The 19,223-nt window shown below is 46.6% G+C and overlaps 1 long non-coding RNA gene across 1 annotated transcript; it reads right to left on the reverse strand.

Annotated features, from left to right (window-relative positions):
- Nucleotides 1-590: 590 nt before the first annotated feature.
- LOC127491574 (uncharacterized) lies at nt 591-10,986 on the reverse strand. Its single transcript, XR_011387576.1, has 3 exons — nt 10,674-10,986; nt 4,964-5,661; nt 591-3,727 (listed from the first exon to the last, which is right to left on the reverse strand). It is a non-coding gene; the product is annotated as an uncharacterized lncRNA (long non-coding RNA).
- Between the last annotated feature and the right edge of the window lie 8,237 nt (nt 10,987-19,223).

Consider the following 19,223-nt stretch of genomic DNA (forward strand, 5'->3'; position numbering starts at 1 on the left):
AGAGTTACCCCGACACACACACACACAGAGAGAGACAGAGAGAGAGAGAGAGAGAGAGAGATCTTCCATCCACTGGTTCACTCCCCAAATGCTCACAATGGCCAGGGCTGGGCCAAGCCGAAGCCAGGAGCCAAGAGCTGCATCCTGGTACCCCATGTGTGTGCAAGAACCAAAGCACTTGGGCCATTTTCTGCTGCTTTCCCGGGCACATTAGCAAGGATCTGAATCAGAAGTGAAGCAGCAGGCCAGCGCCGCGGCTCACTAGACTAATCCTCCAGCTTGCGGCGCCGGCACACCGGGTTCTGGTCCCGGTCGGGGCGCCGGATTCTGTCCCGGTTGCCCCTCTTCCAGGCCAGCTCTCTGCTGTGGCCCAGGAGTGCAGTGGAGGATGGCCCAAGTGCTTGGGCCCTGCACCCCATGGGAGACCAGGAGAAGCACCTGGCTCCTGCCACCGGATCAGCGCGGTGCGCCGGCCGCAGCGGCCATTGGAGGGTGAATAACGGCAAAGGAAGACCTTTCTCTCTGTCTCTCTCTCACTGTCCACTCTGCCTGTCAAAAAAAAAAAAAAAAAAGTGGAGCAGCCAGGACTCGAACTGGAGCCCACACGGGATGCTGGCGTCACAAGCAGCGGCTTTACTCATACACCATAATGGTGGCCCCGAGGCTCCTCTTTGTCACCACACAATCCAAAGCTGGAATCAGGAGGTGGTAAATCACCCTACTCTTCTTTAATAGAAACACAAGCTGGAGCTGCCCGGCAACACCTAGCACGGAGTGAGTCATCCAACAAAGCGACCCAGAGGAGAGCAACGCCCTCCCTCGCCGTGGAGCATGTATCCAATGGGCTACATTGCACAACCGCATTTAGGAGGCAATGCTGTCAGTAGTGTGTGGTGGTTCTTTTATGTCCCCTTGGGACTCGGTAAACTTTAGAAGCCTAATTACATTCACATAGCACTGTGAATGTTTTCTAGGAAAGTGGGTTCCCCTTTTCCCTGCTTCTGCCTCCCGACATGAACAATGACTGATCTAGACCTACCCTACAAGTTCTTTCCCTTTTCTTGATTGGCTTAAGGGTGACTAGGGGGCCCAGTTCTAGCCAATGAGACGACAGAGGGGAGAGAATGATTCTTGGTGTTCTTAGTGTCTTCTTGACATTGGACATTGTTACAGGAAGTCTTAATGCTTAGAATCAAGGTTCCAAGAAAATTTGGAAGAAGCTGTTGCAACCTAACCGGTACAGGTAGAATGGTTAAACCTGCTACTTGTAACAAGTGGAGTAGTTGAGAATTTATCTTTCAGTGCCTCCCTTCGGAGACAATACTTGTAGGATGTCCCTACCTTCCTTTGTCAGGGAGCAAATGCTTCTTCGGGTTCCTAGGACTTAAAGCCTTTGTTAGATTTTCACACTTAAGTCCTGTTTCTGAAAGTCCAGGTAGAAGGCAGAAGTGTGGCATAGCCAGCAGCAGACAGCAGGGCACTTCTTGGCACATGGGCCCCGCAGCATCAGCGCCATGCTTTCCTCCCAAATCCCAGCTCGTTCCGTCCAGCTGTCTCCCATCCAGACCAAGCTAGCCTCTTGTTCTGAACCCACATCTGTGCTTTCCAATCAGCTGGGCAATGAGTTCCTACTGCACCACCAGCCTGAACGGCTTTGCTGTAATGACTTTCACGGTCTGTTTTGACCTCCCTGAATCACCTTTGTTGAACAGTCGGAGCCTCTGTGGGCTATAATTACAATTGCGATTTATATCATTGAGCAGTGACACACCAAGAAGAAATACAGTTTATTATGAAACAGAGAGCACACCCAAATATACTCATTTTGGGTCCTTAGAAACAAGCTTCGGGGCGGGCATTTGGCCCAATGGTTAAGATGCTGCTTGGGATGTCTGCATCTCATATCAGAAAGCCTGGGTTTGAATCCAGCCCAGCTCCCAATTCCAACTTCCTGCTATTTAGCACCCTGGGAGCCCATAGCTAGGTGATGGCGGTTGAATCCCTACCGCCCATGTGGGAAATCTGAATTGAGGTTCCAGCTCCTAGCTCTGGCCTGGCGCAGCCCCAGGTGTTGGTTACCATTTGGGGAGTGAACCAGCAAATGGGAAATCCCTGTGTCTTTCTTATGCCTCTCGCTTCCTCTCGTCCCTCTGCCTTTCAAATAAATTAAAAACCATGTCTTAAGTTTGATAAATTAGAACAAAAGAAAGCTTCTTCTGTTTAATAGTATGTGAGACAAAAGAGAATTCCTTTTGAATTGTTGAATGGTGTTTTAAAAAGGCAAATCCAAATTTGAGCTACCAGTCTTTGTTGGAGCTTGGCAAGGGTTGGTGTCTCTTATGAGACTTGTGTACTCAAATAAATTGAAACATTGTGGTACAAGTATATCTTCTCTTCACACATCCTTGAATAAAAATTTTGCAAATCAAATCCCATTTTAAATGTCACTGAGTGGTTCCATATTTAAAAGAATCATTTTAAAAACTGGGTAATCCACATATATGAAAATACTGAATTTGGGGTAGCTTAGCTTCAGATTCCCTGTGTGGTACTTTATTATGCCGAGGAAAGAGACAAAGACATCTGCATTGGGGAAATAGTGTTCCTCTACACCGCCCACTTGGAGTGAAGGCAAAGGACACCATATTACGTCTTTTGGTGGCAGCACAAGGACACATGCCCAGGAAACAGCATCTTGGCTTCTACAGGATCACTCATCGGAAACAGCCACCAGAAGACCAATAGCAATTCACCCAGGAAGGCACACTTCTGAGTGAGGGCACGAGGCAAGCTGCTGGAAACGTTCACCAGGAAGAGGAAGGCTGGGAACTCATGGGTGCAGGGGTGATTTCACAGCCTGAGCCCAGAGGCCTGCCGCCAGCCCCACTGCTGTGTGCACCGACTCCAGCCCAGGGCCAGGGTGCCAGCTGTGCAGGAGCCCGGCCCCCTGCGCTCCGTAACACAAACCCCTCCAGGACAGCCCGATTCCACGGGGCTGCTAGAGGCTCCTAGCACACTATGAGAAAAACGACAAACACGTGCTCCCAAAGCACCCTGTTTTCACCCTTTTCTAAAGGAGTGCAAATGTGTGTGTGTGTGTGTGTAGAAAACAAGTTTGTAAGAACTTTGTAGCTGGACAAAAAGAGCATAAAATTGGTTTCTAGACACAAAGAACTCTTCCAAAAGTGGGTAATCTTTAAAGAAACTCCTAAGAAAGACAGAGATTTTGTATATTCAGTGAGTCCCTTGGAATAACAATTGCTTGTGTTTTCACTGCCCAGGAGTGTTAAGAAGCAAACAAACCAATTTACATTTCCCTTAGCTGTAGCTTGTTTGTTGTTATTTTCTTTAAGAGTATCAGGGTCGCTGGCTGCAAATGGAATTTAAATATGTAAAGAGGCAGTCAGACTAAAAGTAAATGAGATTTTGAATAACTTCTGTAATATTTATAATCTTGTACAGTGAATTCCCATCATCTCTTACTCATCCAAACAAACTCAAATGGGTTTTTGACCCATGGGCCTCCTTACCACTAGATACAACCCACACACATGCACACACACACACACACACACACGATCTGACCTGAGACATTTTGATGATACAAGAGGATGGGTTTGGAAACCTGGAGACTTCCTCCCAGTACGGGCCTGCAGTGGCTTTCCAATCAAATGTTTTCGGTCCAAATCTGCCTCCACACGAGTCATGCTGAGGCAAACACATGGGGCTGGTCAAAAGTAAGCGTTGAGAGGGGAAAAGGGATTAGTGAGTGATCACATTGAGGCAAAACCTGGGAGAAATAGCTCTGGGGAGCAAGAGGGAATCTGCCTGGGCAGGAACACAAATTCTCTACTAATCCACCACCCCCAAAAAGGGGAACTGGAGAATGTCAGAGGCCTCCAGGGCCCACACAATTAACTCCTGGAATGGAATCAGCACACCTGCCTCCTTGGAGCGCACACGCTCTTTCCGGGGACGGCGCGTCTCCTGGCCTCAGCGAGCTGTAAATACAGCGGGCTGTAAATACTCTCACACTGGAGCTTCTCCTTAGTCTCACTCCCATCCACTGGTAAGGCACTGGCACCTGCACTATCTCAGCTGCCTTCCCCTACAGTCTTGCAAAGGATGCAAACTAGGCATCATCTCCATCTCTCGTGCACAGGTTAGATAAAGGGTGACTTGTCACTGTCGCAAACCAGGGCAAGACCCAGGCTTACTGGCTTCCAGACTGGTGCTGCTTTTTTCCCTGCCACAGCGCTATCCACGGAGCTCCAGTTTTGGTAAAGGGCTAAGCCCATTACCTCCAGCATTCCCCTTATACCACACCAACCCAGAGCTACTGAAAATCCACGCTAAGTCCCCACTCATCTGTGCTTTGATGAGTTAAAGGTAAGTGGATCCAACAAAGAGGCAAGCCAGGGCCGAGGGGCCGATTGATCTCTCCATTGTTCATCTCCTTCACATTCGGTGTTGACCCCCACCCCCAGCACCTTTCAAACTAATCTTGGACGGTCTGGAAGAAAACCCTGTTTTAACAATTAACGAATCTCCGTGAGCCAAGCACCGTGGCCGGATGCAGGAGATAGAGGAGTGAACGGCAGTTTCCTGCGCCAAGGAGGGTCCCCTTGGGATGGGAAAGATGACGGTCAGTACAGACTGTGATGAAAGAAAAGATGGAGACAGGACACGTCTGGGCAGCGCATCTGGGGAGAGGCCCCAAGGGCTCTCCCTCCCCTCACGCTCCTCCCGCTCTCCCTCCCTCCGACAGGGGTGCTTCTAGGTGAAAGTCCACAGTGAGCACAGTGAGCCCCTCCACCGCCCCTTATCCCCACCCTCAGCCCCGGGTGCTGTCGCTGGTTCCAGAAATGTGCTGCCCCAAACGCCTGCAGTGTGGCCAGTATCCGATCTGGAATAGGATAAAAGGAAGATGGGGAGGTGGGAGGAAAATCTTAGGCAGACTCACCAACACGTGTGTGCGCCCAGGCAGGTGAGTGAGGGAGAGGGCGGAGGTGGGGCGCTGGCCAGACAGAACTCCAGGTACTGGGGAGCAGATTCACCAGCATTGCCTTGTGCACCTGAGGGAGGGGGGAGGGGGGGGAGGCATGGGGTGAAGCCTGCCTGCAGCAAGAAGAAAACCTGCCTATGCTCCCCCAAGGGCCAGGTGGATTCAAAGGGAGAGATTTTAGGAAAGGAACAGTTGCCCAGGGAGGCAGGACTGAGGCAAGACCCAGAGCGAGAGGCTGGCAACCGGAGTCATGCAGGGTCAGGGCCGAACGCACAAGGGGAGGCAGTTAGGCGAGCCGGGCCCAGGGTAACTGGAGCATCGGCGGAGGGGCCGCTGACTGAAGGGCACGGGAGATCCTGCTCTCACTGAGACAGGGAGTGAGGACCTGGGACTGAGGAGGGAGAAGCCCACCCTTTGTCCTCTGCACTCTCCCCTTCTGCGGGTGCTTCTCATTGACTAAATCCAACCAGGCGCCAGGCCACAGGGGAGTGTGATGATGGAGCCCACGGGAGCCAGCCTCAGTCACCCAGCCCTGCACATCTGGGCAAATCTGGGGGCCGCAGAGCGAGACCAGCACGCTCGGTTCCGAATGCCAACATTACAGTGAGTGAAATCAGCCAATCCTCAAACGACGGATACCGCATGTTCTCCGTGATCTGTGGTAAAACAGAGGATCAAAAATGCAATGCATAGGAGTGAAATTGACGTTTTGAGCTTGGATGATTGTTTATAGCCCTGAACAGTGTGGTTTTTTTTTCCCTCTCTTCTATTCGTTGAACTCTTTACTTAGTGCAGGGTTAATCTTAGGAGTATAAAGTAAACTGAAAGTAGATTTTTGTAAAAATTTTGAGAGAGGGATCAGGAGAGGGAGGAGGAGGAAGAGTGAAAGAGAGGGCAGGAGGAAGAGTAGGGTGGAAGAATCACTATGTGCCTAAACCTGTGTACATGAAATACATGAAATTTGTATACCTTAAATAAAATTTTTAATTTTTTTAAAAAGGAATGCTAACAAATGGGCCAAGCAAATGAAGGGAAACTCCATTTGCCTTTGTAAAAGCAGTATTAGCGAATCATACGTTATACTTGCCTCATTACACGCAGTGCAATAACAATTACAAAGTTATTAAATATAGAACACAACCTTGTTTCATCGAATTCAATGAATTATTTCAGTGCATGACAAACTTAGCTATGACATGCACTGTGCCCATTATATATAACTAGATATAGCATATCTGTAACACATAACTTTTGTGTTATAAAAAATAAAGATTTTGGCTCACATATTAGATGAATAAGATGTAACAATGGTGGAGGAGTTTCAGCCCTGGGGATTGGCATTGTGGCGCAGCAGATTCAACTGCCACTTGGGACACCCACATCCCATATGGGAGTACCTGGCTTAAGTCCCAGCTACTTTACTTCCCATCCAGCTTCCTGCTAGTGCACCTGGGAGACAGCGAATGATGGTCCAAGTAATTGAGATTCTGCCACCCACGCGGGAGACCCAAATGGAGTTCATGGGTCTTAGCTTTAACCTGGTCCAGCCCCCTCCTCCACATTGTGGCCATGTGCAGCATGAAGCAGTATATGGAATCTCTCTCTCTCTCTCTCTCTCTCTATTTTTCATTCTCATCAGTCTCCCTTTCAAGTTAATAAACCTTTTTAAAATCTTTCAAAAGAATTTTTCATCCTGTTAGATAAATTTTCTAATCTGGAAGTTCAACAGGCGCCCTGCTCCCTGATACCGCACAGGGGTAGCAGCAGTTTGACTTTCCTGCCTCTTGTGTCAGTCCTCTCCGTAACTGAGCTTCATCTCATGGGACTAACAGCACATCCAAGGCCTCCATGAGCGCGTGGAGCTTAGGGCATCACTCCCCGGAATGGTGGACACCATCAGTCCCACAGATGTCAGAAAGAGATGGGAGTAGAACAGTTCCCTCGTCTCAAGCCCTTGTTCTCTGTCTGCAATCCCCCTTAGCAAGCCCAAGACCAAAGAACAAATAGTACATGCTTATATGGACTTTCTGATGAATAACTAGGGCTGTGTTGGAATTACAGCACAGGAATGTTAGCGATTGGCATTTCCGTTAGCTTGGACTTCCCCTGGAATCTCATTAGGAAGCTACTTTTTAAAAGCCACCAGGTCCTACCCCCTGAACAATGTCCAAAGTCTGAGACCACAACTCACGCCCTGAATTGTCCTCTAGAGTTAATCCTGTGGCCCTGTTGCTATTGCTATTACAGGTTTAGGAGAAAGGCTCCTACGGTAGGGCTCAGGCTGCAAGTGCCCCTGGGGGCTCCCTTTCAATGCTTCTACAAGCTGCAGGCCTGCTGGAAATGTATTAGTTGACCTATTAAAATAAGCTCACCTCCCAAGGACAAACCTTGACTTTTCCGGTAGTCGTGAAGTCTCAATCCATATGGAAGGGAATAAAAGAACATTTACCCAATTAAGTAGCCAAGCACCTGGCTTGACCTTAGAATCCATGGCTTCCCCATTATCATGATGAGCAGCTTTTATTTGTTTTTTCCATTCTGAATGAGGGGCCCTGGCCACATCCCAAGAAAGGGCAATATCAGCTTTTGATGGCTACTCTCCGTATTTCCAACAGAGCCTCTGTCTGTCGCTCCCCCATTCGCGGAGGAACAACACAGGACCCTGCGCTGTTCTTTTGTCTGCTCGGCCCTTCCCGGGTTTGCTGCTGGTCCTTCCCGGGTTGGCTGGCAACCCCTCCACCTCCGTGGAGGGGCGGTTCCCTCTGCCACTTTCCCCACTTCCGCGAGGGAGCGGCACACCGCCTGCCGGCTCTCTCGGGGGCTGCTCAGATGTTATCCGGATGTTCCTGGTGCATGTTGTCTCTCTCCTCCTTTATAGTCCTCTTCCACCAATCCCAACTCTGCTACCCATACGCCGAGCACGCTGCTCTCCTCCAATCAGGAGCAGCTCCTGCAGTTTATTGGTCGAACTGGAGGCAGCTGCGTAGAAGCTGTTTACTCCTCTCCCAGCGCCATATTGTGGGAGAGCAGATGCATAGAATAAGTCTTAATTCCAGTAACTTAGTCTAGTCCAAGTTGCTCCCCACATCTGTCTATTTAAATCCAGAACTCCTCCCCTTAGGGTGGAGCAGATGAAGTGGCTCTCTGAGATGCAGGCTTGTATGTAGCACTGGCTGCATCATTAGCAGGCCCACTGCCATATGAAAAGGTGAGTTTCCTTTGACCAAAATTGTTGCAAATTTCAAGGTGGCAACAGCGGAGCATGTAACCAAGAGTGGAATCTTTGTGCCCGCGAGCCTGCTGCAGACACAGGGACAACATGCCCATGAAGCCAGCTCTTCCTGCAACCTTCAGGCCATCTGTACCCCACTGCATGCAAAGACCTAACAACACACACAGTGAGCAACATGCCCGGGGTGATGAGGACCCTTGAAGCTTGGCAGAGCAGTGCTAACCCAGACATTGGGGCGGAAGGTTGGTTTAAGAGACATCAGGTGGGGCCGGCCTTGTGGCACCCCGGGGCAAAGCTGCAGCCTGTGTGAGCATGTCACGAGGGTGGTGGTTCATGTCCCTGCTGCTCCACTTCCTATCCACCTCCCTGCTAATGCCCTGGGAAAAGCAGCAGCAGATGACCCAAGTATTTGGGTCCCTGCCACGCACGTGAGAGATCCAGGTGGAGCTTCAACCTGGCTTAGCGCTGGCTGTGGAGGCCATCTGGGGAGTGAGCCAGTAGATGGAGGATCTTTCTCTCTCTCCCCTATTCTCTGTAACTCTGACATTCAGAACAGATGAATAAATCTTAAAAAAAAAAAAAAAAAAAAGACAGCAGGTGATCTCCAGGAGTCCTCAGACTAACAACCTAAAAATTTTCCCTGACTGCTAAGCCCTCTGCTTTCTAAATCTCTCTCTTGCCCCAGCCCAACTTTGCCCACTGGATTCTCTCTTATATTAGATGCTCGGACAGTCCGCAGTATCTGTGTACTCTCAGCACCTGCTTGCCAATACAACATAGCTGATGCTTTAGAGCAAGGTGGCCTGGAGACCTGGGCAGGTGGCTCTGGTAGGACACACCTCTCATACCTCATCTCCTAATCTTTTTTAGTTCCACAGCAATATTCCTGGCTGCATATGCTGAGTACATGAAAGCTATTCAGCAATGCTTGCTAAAATGGGCTGGATGGCTTTTACCCACTAGATTAGATAAGCTGGTCATGACGAAGGCACTGGGCCTCTTGTCTGGGCTATGGTTCAGTGGTGTGGAGCCTCAGAGAAGCTTCACGATCTAATGCCCTGGATTAAACACCAACAGAGAGAAACAGGGTAGTGATTTAGATTTTGCTTTGTATTGTGAGCTGGATGTTCAGGTTATTGTGTCAATAAATCTTTACATACCATGAGCTTTATGTACCAGGGTCAGTAGGTGTTTTTATACCTGTAGGAATGAAAGTACATTTTAAACTTGAAGGGAGAATGAAATAAATTTGTTTTTAATGATAGTCCTCCTTTTAAGAGTCAAATACTGCTATCAGAGAGCTATTTTCAAAGCCTAATTTGGGTTGCACTGCTCTTACCATTACAAATGAGACTCGCATCAGCTTCCTTTTCAGCCTTTAAAGAGTGGTAATTCTGGGCCTGCACTGTGGAGTGGCAGGTAAAGCCACCCCTTGCAGTGCCGGCATTCTCGTATGGGCACCAGTTCAAGTCCTACCTGCTCCACTTCCTATCCAGCTCTCTGCAATGGCCTGGGAAAGCAGTGGAAGATGGCCCAAGTCCTTGGGCCCCTGCACCCACATGGGAGACCCAGAAGAAGTTCCTGGCTCCTGGCTTTGGATTGGCACAGCTCTGACGATTGCAACCAATTAGGGAGTGAACCAGCGGATGGAAGACCTTTCTCTCTCTGCCTCTCCTTCTCTCTCTGTGTAACTGTGACTTTCAAATAAATCTTTAAAAAAAAGAGAGAAGGAAGGATTCTCCTCTTATGTTCTCCATTTAAAAAAAATAAATAAAATGAAGAGTGGTAATTCTACCATAACATTTTTCCTTGACCTGAAATTCTATTTTTTTCCCTATATTGCAGCATCCTTTCAAACAAGCTGCTGGTTCCTTATTAGCCAAAGAAATCTCCTTGAGAAAGATGGTATAAGCCTCAGCCCTGCGGACTTCAGTGGAAACTGATGTAATTGTCACAAGGCTCTCACCCTAAGTACCTGAAAACTTGGGAGAATAAAGGCAGGAGACCCTTTTAGGTAGTCATTTGCAGTTCTATACTACAGAGAAGTGAAAAAAATTTTTTTAATTTGAAAGCCTATTAGTCCTGATGTTTTTTTTTTCTTGAAGGTTAGAAAATGTCCCATGGGATTCTTCTTTTGTAGCTTGAAAAGTGCTCCAGACTAGTAGCCGGAAAGTGAGTGTGGTGCGCTAGCGTTATAGAGCCATCATGGGGGCTCTCCTCTTTCCCAGGCCAAGTCTGTGAGCATCATGGCTTGTTCAGCTGAGCTCCTTGTTGGAACCAGGGGCCAATGAGAACCTCCACTGCTGTTCTTTCCTTGTTTCCTTGTTTCGCTTCTGTAGCTACACACACACACACACGTGCACACACACACACACACATATGTCAGTTGGCCAGTCTGTCAAGCATCCCTTTAGGCTTAAAGCAAATACCACCCACCTTGCTGATAGAACATTTTTCAGTGCACTTCAATTTCTCCAAATCCATCAGGAAAAATGGCTCAGTCGCCAGGGTGGACCCAAGTTCGTGCTTGATGACTGTAAAGGGCCCCAGTCTGCAGTCGCAGACATTCCATCGACACTACTCCAGGACAGCGACCATTCAGTGGAAATCTGGAGCAGGAACAATTTCAGGATTAGGCATCCAAACATTTGCATTGAGGCTTCTCAATGGCCAATTACAGCTGCTTGTATAACTCAGTTACCAAAAGCATCGTGGTATGCCTTGATGAATAAACACTTGTGACTAATTGGAAAATGTATTTCTAGAGTGCCATGCTGCAGCCCGACATGGCTCCTTTATTATCACTTTCTGGCACGCTGCCCATCGCACAGAGACCACTTGCCTTTGAATACGGCTTAGCTGTGACAGGCTGACTCCGTCTTCCGCCGGCTTCAACAACACAGCTGATTATTCTACCATTTTCTCTACTCATTGCTGCCTTCTGTTCTTTTTTTTTCTTTCTTTTTTTTTTTTTTTTTTTTTTTTGTTTCTTACCATTCAAAAATTCTGGCTGTGAGAAGCTACAAAATTACTAGTTCTCTGAAAACATGCCTTCAAAGCTCACTTTGCATCTGGTGTATAGAACTGTTTCTCTTTAGCACAGTTGGGAGTAGTGGTGGGGGGTGGGGGTAGCAATGTAATTTCAAGCAGTTTTCTTGTTTGTTTACGGGAAGGTGGAAATGCAATCAAATGGAAGTTAAGTTAAATATCTGCAAGTGTGTACATACAGGCACACACAACATATAAGGAAACATGTCAAAGTTAATGAGTGAGTCTAAGAAGTGTGATGAATATGAATTTCTTTTCTATTTCCTCATTTTTGTCTTAACTATGTGTCTCCGATATGATCAGAAAATGCATATAAGATGCAATTAAATGCTGTTTTCTCCATCTATGATCTTTTTTCTAGAGATGATGGTGCAGCTCAGAAGTCAACATTACTTTTTATTTTTGGTGGGTGGGATGAGGAGAAGTCATTGGCAGAGCAGTGCATGAGAAAATAAATTCTCATTTGCATTTCTAAAAGTGTCTGCCAACGTGGGTAAGAGACAGTCTTATGTCAGGGATACAGAGCGAGTAGACAGGGGAGAGGCTGCCTCTCTGCCCCCTCTCAATGCCTCCTCCTGTCTGCTTGCTCTCTTGTTCTCTCTCTGACAAAAGACACAAAAGCAACTGCAGGGAAACAGAACATGTTCTATGAAGGCTACATCTAAATCCCAAGATGGGACAGTGTTTCGGGCTCTGAGGGCTCACCATCTTATGTCATTGTAGAAATTAAAAGAAGAATAAGAAAAGGAGGAGGGAAGGTGTGAGTGAGAGAGGGAGGAAGGATGGGGAGGGCAGTATCATTTTGCTGTTAAAACTGTATATATGAAATGCATGAAATCTATTCCCTTTAAATAAGTAAAAAAGAAAGAAAAAAGCCAACAATATGAGAAGCAAGTGCTTGAAAATACCACAAGTGAAAATTCAGGGCAGGTTACGAATATTGAAAACTTCCTTTCTATTGAGGAGGTGAAAGGGAAGGACCAGCTTAGTGAATTATCGAAGTTGTAATGAAGTTTTCCAAAGCACGTTCTTTCATATACAAAGAAAAAAAAACGTACTATTGTTTTGGGCACCGGAAGGACTAATTCTGCAAAACTCTGAAAGTCGATGCTGATGTCCAACAAGACTCATGAATCCGAATCCTCTGTTTACCTGGGAATTGCGAGGTTTTCGCAGGAGCAGGGGGAGCTGTGTGGGTAAAATAATGTCAAAGTTTAACTTTATCAAAACGGAGTGTGTAACGATGCTCGACAGAAACGTCTTCTAAAGGGAATTAACGTGGTCTCCTTGTCTGAATCATTTATATTTTATAAGCCAGCACGGAAATTTCGGCCAGCCTTCACACAGCCTTACAGGCCTAGAAACAACAGGTGTATCTGTTGCTGGAAAAATTACCGAAGTCTTTTTCCCCAAAGGAACAACGCTAAATCTCAACTGACGAGCAATGCTGTCATCCCAAGCCGTTCTCTCATGATCTGTACCAAGTCACTTAGGGCTTCGGAAGTGACCCAGTGTCCAAATGTGACATTTGAGTCTAGGAAGTGGGTTGAGATCTGGTCCATATCATAATCCAGTGCTTATGGTCTAATGCGGAGTAAGCAGTAAACTCGGGAATATTTGAATAATATTGATGGATATTATCAGGGATAGCAAAAATGAGCAGAACACTGTTCTTTCCCTCAGAATGTTAAAGGTGGGAAATGGCCATTAAAACATGCTGTGGCCGGCGCCACAGCTCACTAGGCTAATCCTCCACCTGCGGCGCTGGTACCCCGGGTTCTAGTCCCGGTTGGGGTACCGGATTCTGTCCCTGTTGCTCCTCTTCCAGTCCAGCTCTCTGCTGTGGCCTTGGAGGACAGTGGAGGATAGCCCAGGTCCTTGGGCCCTGCACCCACATGGGAGACCAGGAGGAAGCACCTGGCTCCTGGCTTCGGATCAGTGCAGCGTGCCGGCCGCAACGCACTGGGGGTGAACCAACAGAAAAAAGGAAGACCTTTCTCTCTGTCTCTCTCCCACTAACTCTGCCTGTCAAAAAATAAAAACATGCTGTAACGACAGTTACTACATCTAGAAATAATCCTAAGGAACTACTACCATTAAAAAAACCCTTCATTCTCAGGGAGAAGAGCCAACATGATAATAAAGGAACATTTCTGAAGCGCCCCTGGGCACAGTGGAAAGAGAAAAGGTTTATTGTGTGCAAGCTCCATACCGTGGGAGGGGATTTTCCTGACCCACTCTCATTTCCGCCAACCACCCAACGCGGCTTACTGTCATTGTACCCACTCTACGGATGAGGAATCTGAGACCCAGAAAGGTAACAGATTTCAGAAAAAGAAACTCAGCTACAAATTGTTGTGATTTTTTTTTTCCCATTCTCCTCTCCCCTTAACCCAAGGAGAAGGGGACTCTCTCTCCCTCAGACAGCCCAGGGTCATCATTGTTGCAGAACATGGGGAGTAAGGGTGAGAAGACCAAGTCATTCTCCAAAATAAAAGGAAAGAAGAGTGTGGGCTGAGACAAAGGGAGACTTCTGAGAAATTCACCTTGGGAAAGAAACCCCATGATAGAGAGAGTGAAAGGGAAAGAGAGATGGATGGTAAGCAATTTGTGAGACCCATCACGAATGTATTCTCCCATCTGTCTGCTTCAGAATGCCCACAGTAAAGAGTTAACTGTGTTGTGCTGATTTTAATGTTGGAATTAAGCATCTGGGACAGTGCTGTTGTATTGAGCTAGGGGCCAAGAGGAGGTGAGCATATCAAAGGTGCCCGTCATCAGGCATGAGTGACAGGATGAGTTTTTTTTTTTTTTTAAGATTTATTTATTTATTTGAAAGAGAAAAGAGGAGGAGAGGCAGAGAGAGAGAGAGTCTTCCATCTGCTGGTTCACTCCCCTCTTGGCCACAATGGCTGGAGGTGTGCTGATCCAAAGCCAGGAGCCAGGAGCTTCCTCTAGGTCTTCCCACATGGGTGCAGGGGCCCAAGGACAGGGCCAACTTTTGCTGCTTTCCCAGCCCATAGCAGAGAACTGGATTGGAAGTGGAGCAGCCAGGACTCGAACCGGCACCCATATGTGATGCCAGCACTGCAGGTGGCAGCTTTACCTGCTAAGCCACAGCGCCAGCCCCAGGATGGGATTTCAAACTCTTGACCCTAAGAGGGAACTTTGTGGAGATCCTGCACCCCTCCCCTTGCCTCTCTCCTGGAAGACGCTTGAATTGTAGATGGGAGAGGAGTGCCCAGAAGTATCTCTCCACCAAACTGTCTCTCCCCGCCCCTCTGTTTCCAAAATTAGAGCAAATGGAAGGAACCTGACAAACACTTTACCAGCATAAAAGATGGGGTTAAATCTGTAGCAAGGCAATCTCAAGAGACAGAAATATTTCCGTCAAAATGACAAGAGATGTCCCTAACATGTTAGGATGTTGAGAAGCAAAGCCACTCTTCCACTGTCATAATGGGCCTCACATTTTCAAGGGTTCATTTAGCAATATTAGGTTGGAAATCCATTTAGTTTTGAGTCAGTGGGACCACACAGATACAATTACAAATATCAGTTTTCATTATTGTATTTGCAGATGTAAGTGGCATATTTGCATCCTGTCTTCGTCGGGACCTGATAAACAGCTTCAGCAGATTGGATTGGAATGTCAGGAACTGACGATCTTTCTGTGGATTTCCGAGTCAGAATGTGCATCAGGGCCCAGCCGTTCTCATTGGCCTGTAAGATCTTGCTGCCTTCCTTCAGCTGTTTCTGTTGACAGCAAAGAATGCTGACAGCCAGCTGAATTCCCTAAACTCTCTGATTTTCTATCAGACCAGAAGATGACAAATGAGGTTTTCACTCGTGTTGATGAGCACATCACCAAAATGACATAATGGTGTAATTTTTCGCCCCAAGACAAGGAAAAAAATGTATTGAAAATCACCGTGTTCATGTTTTTGTTCCCTTTCCACCTTCATCTGGCCACAGTTGTCACTCAGACTCTAAAGAGGGCCAGCAACGGATGCTGCTGTTGAATGGCTGCTTTGGTGTGTGTCTACGACAAGGTCAGGCTCATCACAGTGGCTAGGACATGCTCTTCTTATTGAGCGGGGTTATCTCAGGCACATTTTACAGGCTGGTAACTGACATCGCTGGAATTGGATGTGACACCCCCAAATGACATTTCTTGGAGAGAAAGTTTGACAGACATCCATCCAGAAAAATAACTACTTCTACTTATTCACTACCTAAAACAATACTTGAGCAGCGAACATGACTTCTCTTCAATCTTTGCAATATTGCTCTTGACCGACTTTTGGACAGAGCACCCAAGTTGACCTGTGAAGTTATTTAGGTTGAAGTTAGTGACAATGTGAGAAGCAGGTGAAAGCCTTTGGTTCTGAGTTTAGGTGTTTATTAAATCTTGTGAAATATCACACAGTGTCACCCCCTGAAGCACAGTTCAGCCTGGGTCCGCGTGTCAGGTGCAGGTTGCAGGAATCATTGAGCACAGAGGTCCTGGCTTTCACTTCCCATGATGAGGCAGGGTCACACAAAGAACTCTGCTTCTGCTGCCCAGTGCCAATCCAATGGGAAGTTTGCACCATGTCTTCATTGTTTCCCAACTTGTTCAATTGTGTTGCTATTGGGATGATCCATAGAATTTTATCTTAAACAAGACTCCAAAGACAGCAGGTAAGGCCAAACATGCTCATAATCAAAACTGCCATTCAAGAGTAGCATTTGTCCTAGCAGGTGAGACACCTGTGTTCCATATCAGGTTGTCCAGGCTCAATACCTGCCTCCAGTTTTTGACTCCAGCTTCCTGCTAATGCAGACCCTGGGAGGCAACAGTCATGGCTCAACTAATTGGGTTCTTGCCATCTACCCAGGTGGCAGACCTGAGTTGAGTTTCTGGCTCACAGCCTCAACCACAGCTTAGCCCAGGTGGTTGAAGTATTTGCATAGAGAACCAGGAGATGGAAAATCTCTCTCTCTCTCTCCCTCCCTCCCTCCCTCCCCCCCTCATCAATAAATACATATTTTTAAATTAATAATTGCCATTTGAACATGGGCAGATGTTCCCTCCACTGGCACAGGTTGCTGGTTCTTCCACTTAGTAAAAGCTGATTCAGTAGGCTTGCATTTTGCCGACTTTAATTTTACACTCTGGTGGGTAAGGAGTGTCCCATCTCACACACTCTAATCATGCACCCAAGCATGGGAAGGACTTCCTGCTATTGCACAAGGGAAACGGTTCTCATTCTTTCTCTCTAAGCTTTGCATAAACATTTGTATTCTAAAACATTAAGTACGTGAATGATGTGACTCATTTATTCCCAGTGGAAAACTGAAAGTTTCAGAAAAGGGATTTAGAGAAAAATCAAAGTTTGTAGATTTATTAGAAGAGTAATTTCTTCATACTCACATAGTCTCCTGCTCACAGATTTGCTAGCAGTATTTCCTGTAGTCTGATGAACCAGGTTACCAATGGATATCCCTTTCACTTAACACTCCCTGAGCTGGGTTCTGAAACCTAACCAATTTGGCCATATAAGACTTATGATTTCCTCATGGTAGACTGAATATATTAATGGCCCTATTTTTTCACACCTCCTTGTATTTACACCCCTTGAAAGTGCTCTCACACACTGACTCTGGATTGGGCCATATAATTTATTTTGGCCAATGGAACAATAACAAACTTGACATAGGGACTTGAAAAGGCTTTGTTCTTTTCTGCTCTCTCTTTACCCCTGCCATCCCTGTAAGAATATGACCAGACTAGCTTTCTGGAGGAAAGTGAGAGACAAATGAAGGAGAGTCCTGTTGCCCAGTCAACCATAGGCACATTTGAAGCTCAGTTCAAATGGTCAAGTCTCCAGCTAACCGCCATCTGAAACCAGAAAACCAACTTCTAAAACCTAAATCACCAACTGCAGACACATGAGCATTGCAGGGTTACTGTTGTATGCTACCAAATGCTGTTTTTGTTACTTGGTATTTTTGTAGCAACAGCTCCATGATGTTTCCCTGCATTTCAGTGTTTGTTTTGGCGTAAGTTGCATCAAGAAATGTTTTGTGGAAAAGAATCACAAGTACAAATTTGTAGCAACAACAAAAAAAAAAAAAAAGAAAGAAAGCTTTAAAAGCCTTAGAAATAATGTCTGGACACCTGATAGGAACAGTGGAGTCAATGATGTGGTTAAAATGTATGCATGATCTGCTCAATCGGACTTGCCCCAAATGGTAGAGTTACAAACATGCCAGGGGATTCCAATTCAATCCCATCAAGGTGGCATGTACCAATGCCATCTCACTAGTCAAAGGGATCAGTTTCAGTTCACAATTGATCATAATGATAGGATTAAGAGTCAAAGGGATCGGCTGTCACTGCGGCTCAATAGGCTAATTCTCTGCCTGTGGCACCGGCACACCAGGTTCTAGTCCTGGTCAGGGTGCCGGATTCTGTCCCGGTCATTCCTCTTCCTGTCCAGCTCTCTGCTGTGGCCCGTGAGTGCAGTGGAGGATGGCCAAAGTCCTTGGGCCCTGCACCCGCATGGGAGACCAGGAGAAGCACCTGGCTCCTGGCTTCGGATCAGCGCCGTGCGCTGGCTGCAACGCACTGGCCGCAGCAGCCATTGGGGGTGAACCAATGGAAAAGGAAGACCTTTCTCTCTGTCTCTCTCTCTCACTGTCCACTCTGCCTGTCAAAAGAAGAAAAAATAGCCAAAGGGATCACATAAACAAGACTAGTGTCTGCTAATACTAACTGATAGAATTAAAAAGGAGAGAACTATCCAACATGGGAAGTGGGATACACAGCAGACTCATAGAATGGCAGAGGTCCTAAACAGCACTCTGGCCTCAGAATCAGCCTTTAAGGCATTCGGATCTGGCTGAAGAGCCCATGAGAGTATTTTAAGCATGGAAAGCCAAGACACTCTGTCAAAAAAAAAAAAAAACAAAAAAACCTAAATGAAAGATCTCTGTGAGTGAGATCCCAGCGGAAAGAACAGGCCATCAAAGGAGGAGGTACCTTTCTTTGAAGGGAGGAGAGAACTCCCACTTTGAATATGACCTTGTCTAAATAAGATCAGAGTTGGCAAACTCCAAAGGCTTCCATAGCCTTGGCAACACATAACAAGAGCCTCGGGTGATTACTGACGCCATAAACAAGAGTGTCAATTGTTAAATCAACAACAAGAATCACTGTGCACTTACTCTCCATGTAAAATCTCTGTCCTTATTGTGTTGTACTATGTGAATTAATGGTATAACTAGTACTCAAACAGTACTTTACACTTTGTGTTTCTGTGTGGGTACAATCTGTTGAAATCTTTACTTAATATATACTAAATTGATCTTCTGTCTATAAAGATAATGGAAAACGAATCTTGATCTGAATGAGATGGGAGAGGGAGCGGGAGATGGGAGGGTTGTGGGTTGGGGGGAAAAGCCATTGTAATCCAAAAGCTGTACTTTGATAACTTATATTTATTAAATAAAAGTTTTTAAAAAGTATGCATGATCAACAATACAGCCTCATTCCTACTTCCCACCCATTAGCCACCCATATATTCCATGATCCAGGGCTCCCTGTGGACCTCCAGTTTTATAGGCAAGATGGAGACTAAAGGATTGAGGCAACTTGGTCAAGGTCATCAGGCTAATTAATGACCGAGTCAAGACCAGACACTGAACCCTCTTATGAAATATTAGAATCATCAGGGGCCCTGATGTGGGCATTTGACACAATGGCTAAAAAATACACTTAGGACCTCTTCATCCCAGGTGACAATATCTGGGTTTGTGTCCAACTTTGCTCCTGATTCCATCTTCCTGCTAATGTGCACCCTGGGAGGTAGGAGTTGATGGTTCAGATGCTTGGTCTCTGCCACCCACATGGGAGACCCAGATGGAATATCTGGCTTTTGGTTTCAGCCTGGC

This window comes from Oryctolagus cuniculus, chromosome 3 (assembly GCF_964237555.1).
Source record: "Oryctolagus cuniculus chromosome 3, mOryCun1.1, whole genome shotgun sequence".
NCBI lineage: Eukaryota > Metazoa > Chordata > Mammalia > Lagomorpha > Leporidae > Oryctolagus > Oryctolagus cuniculus.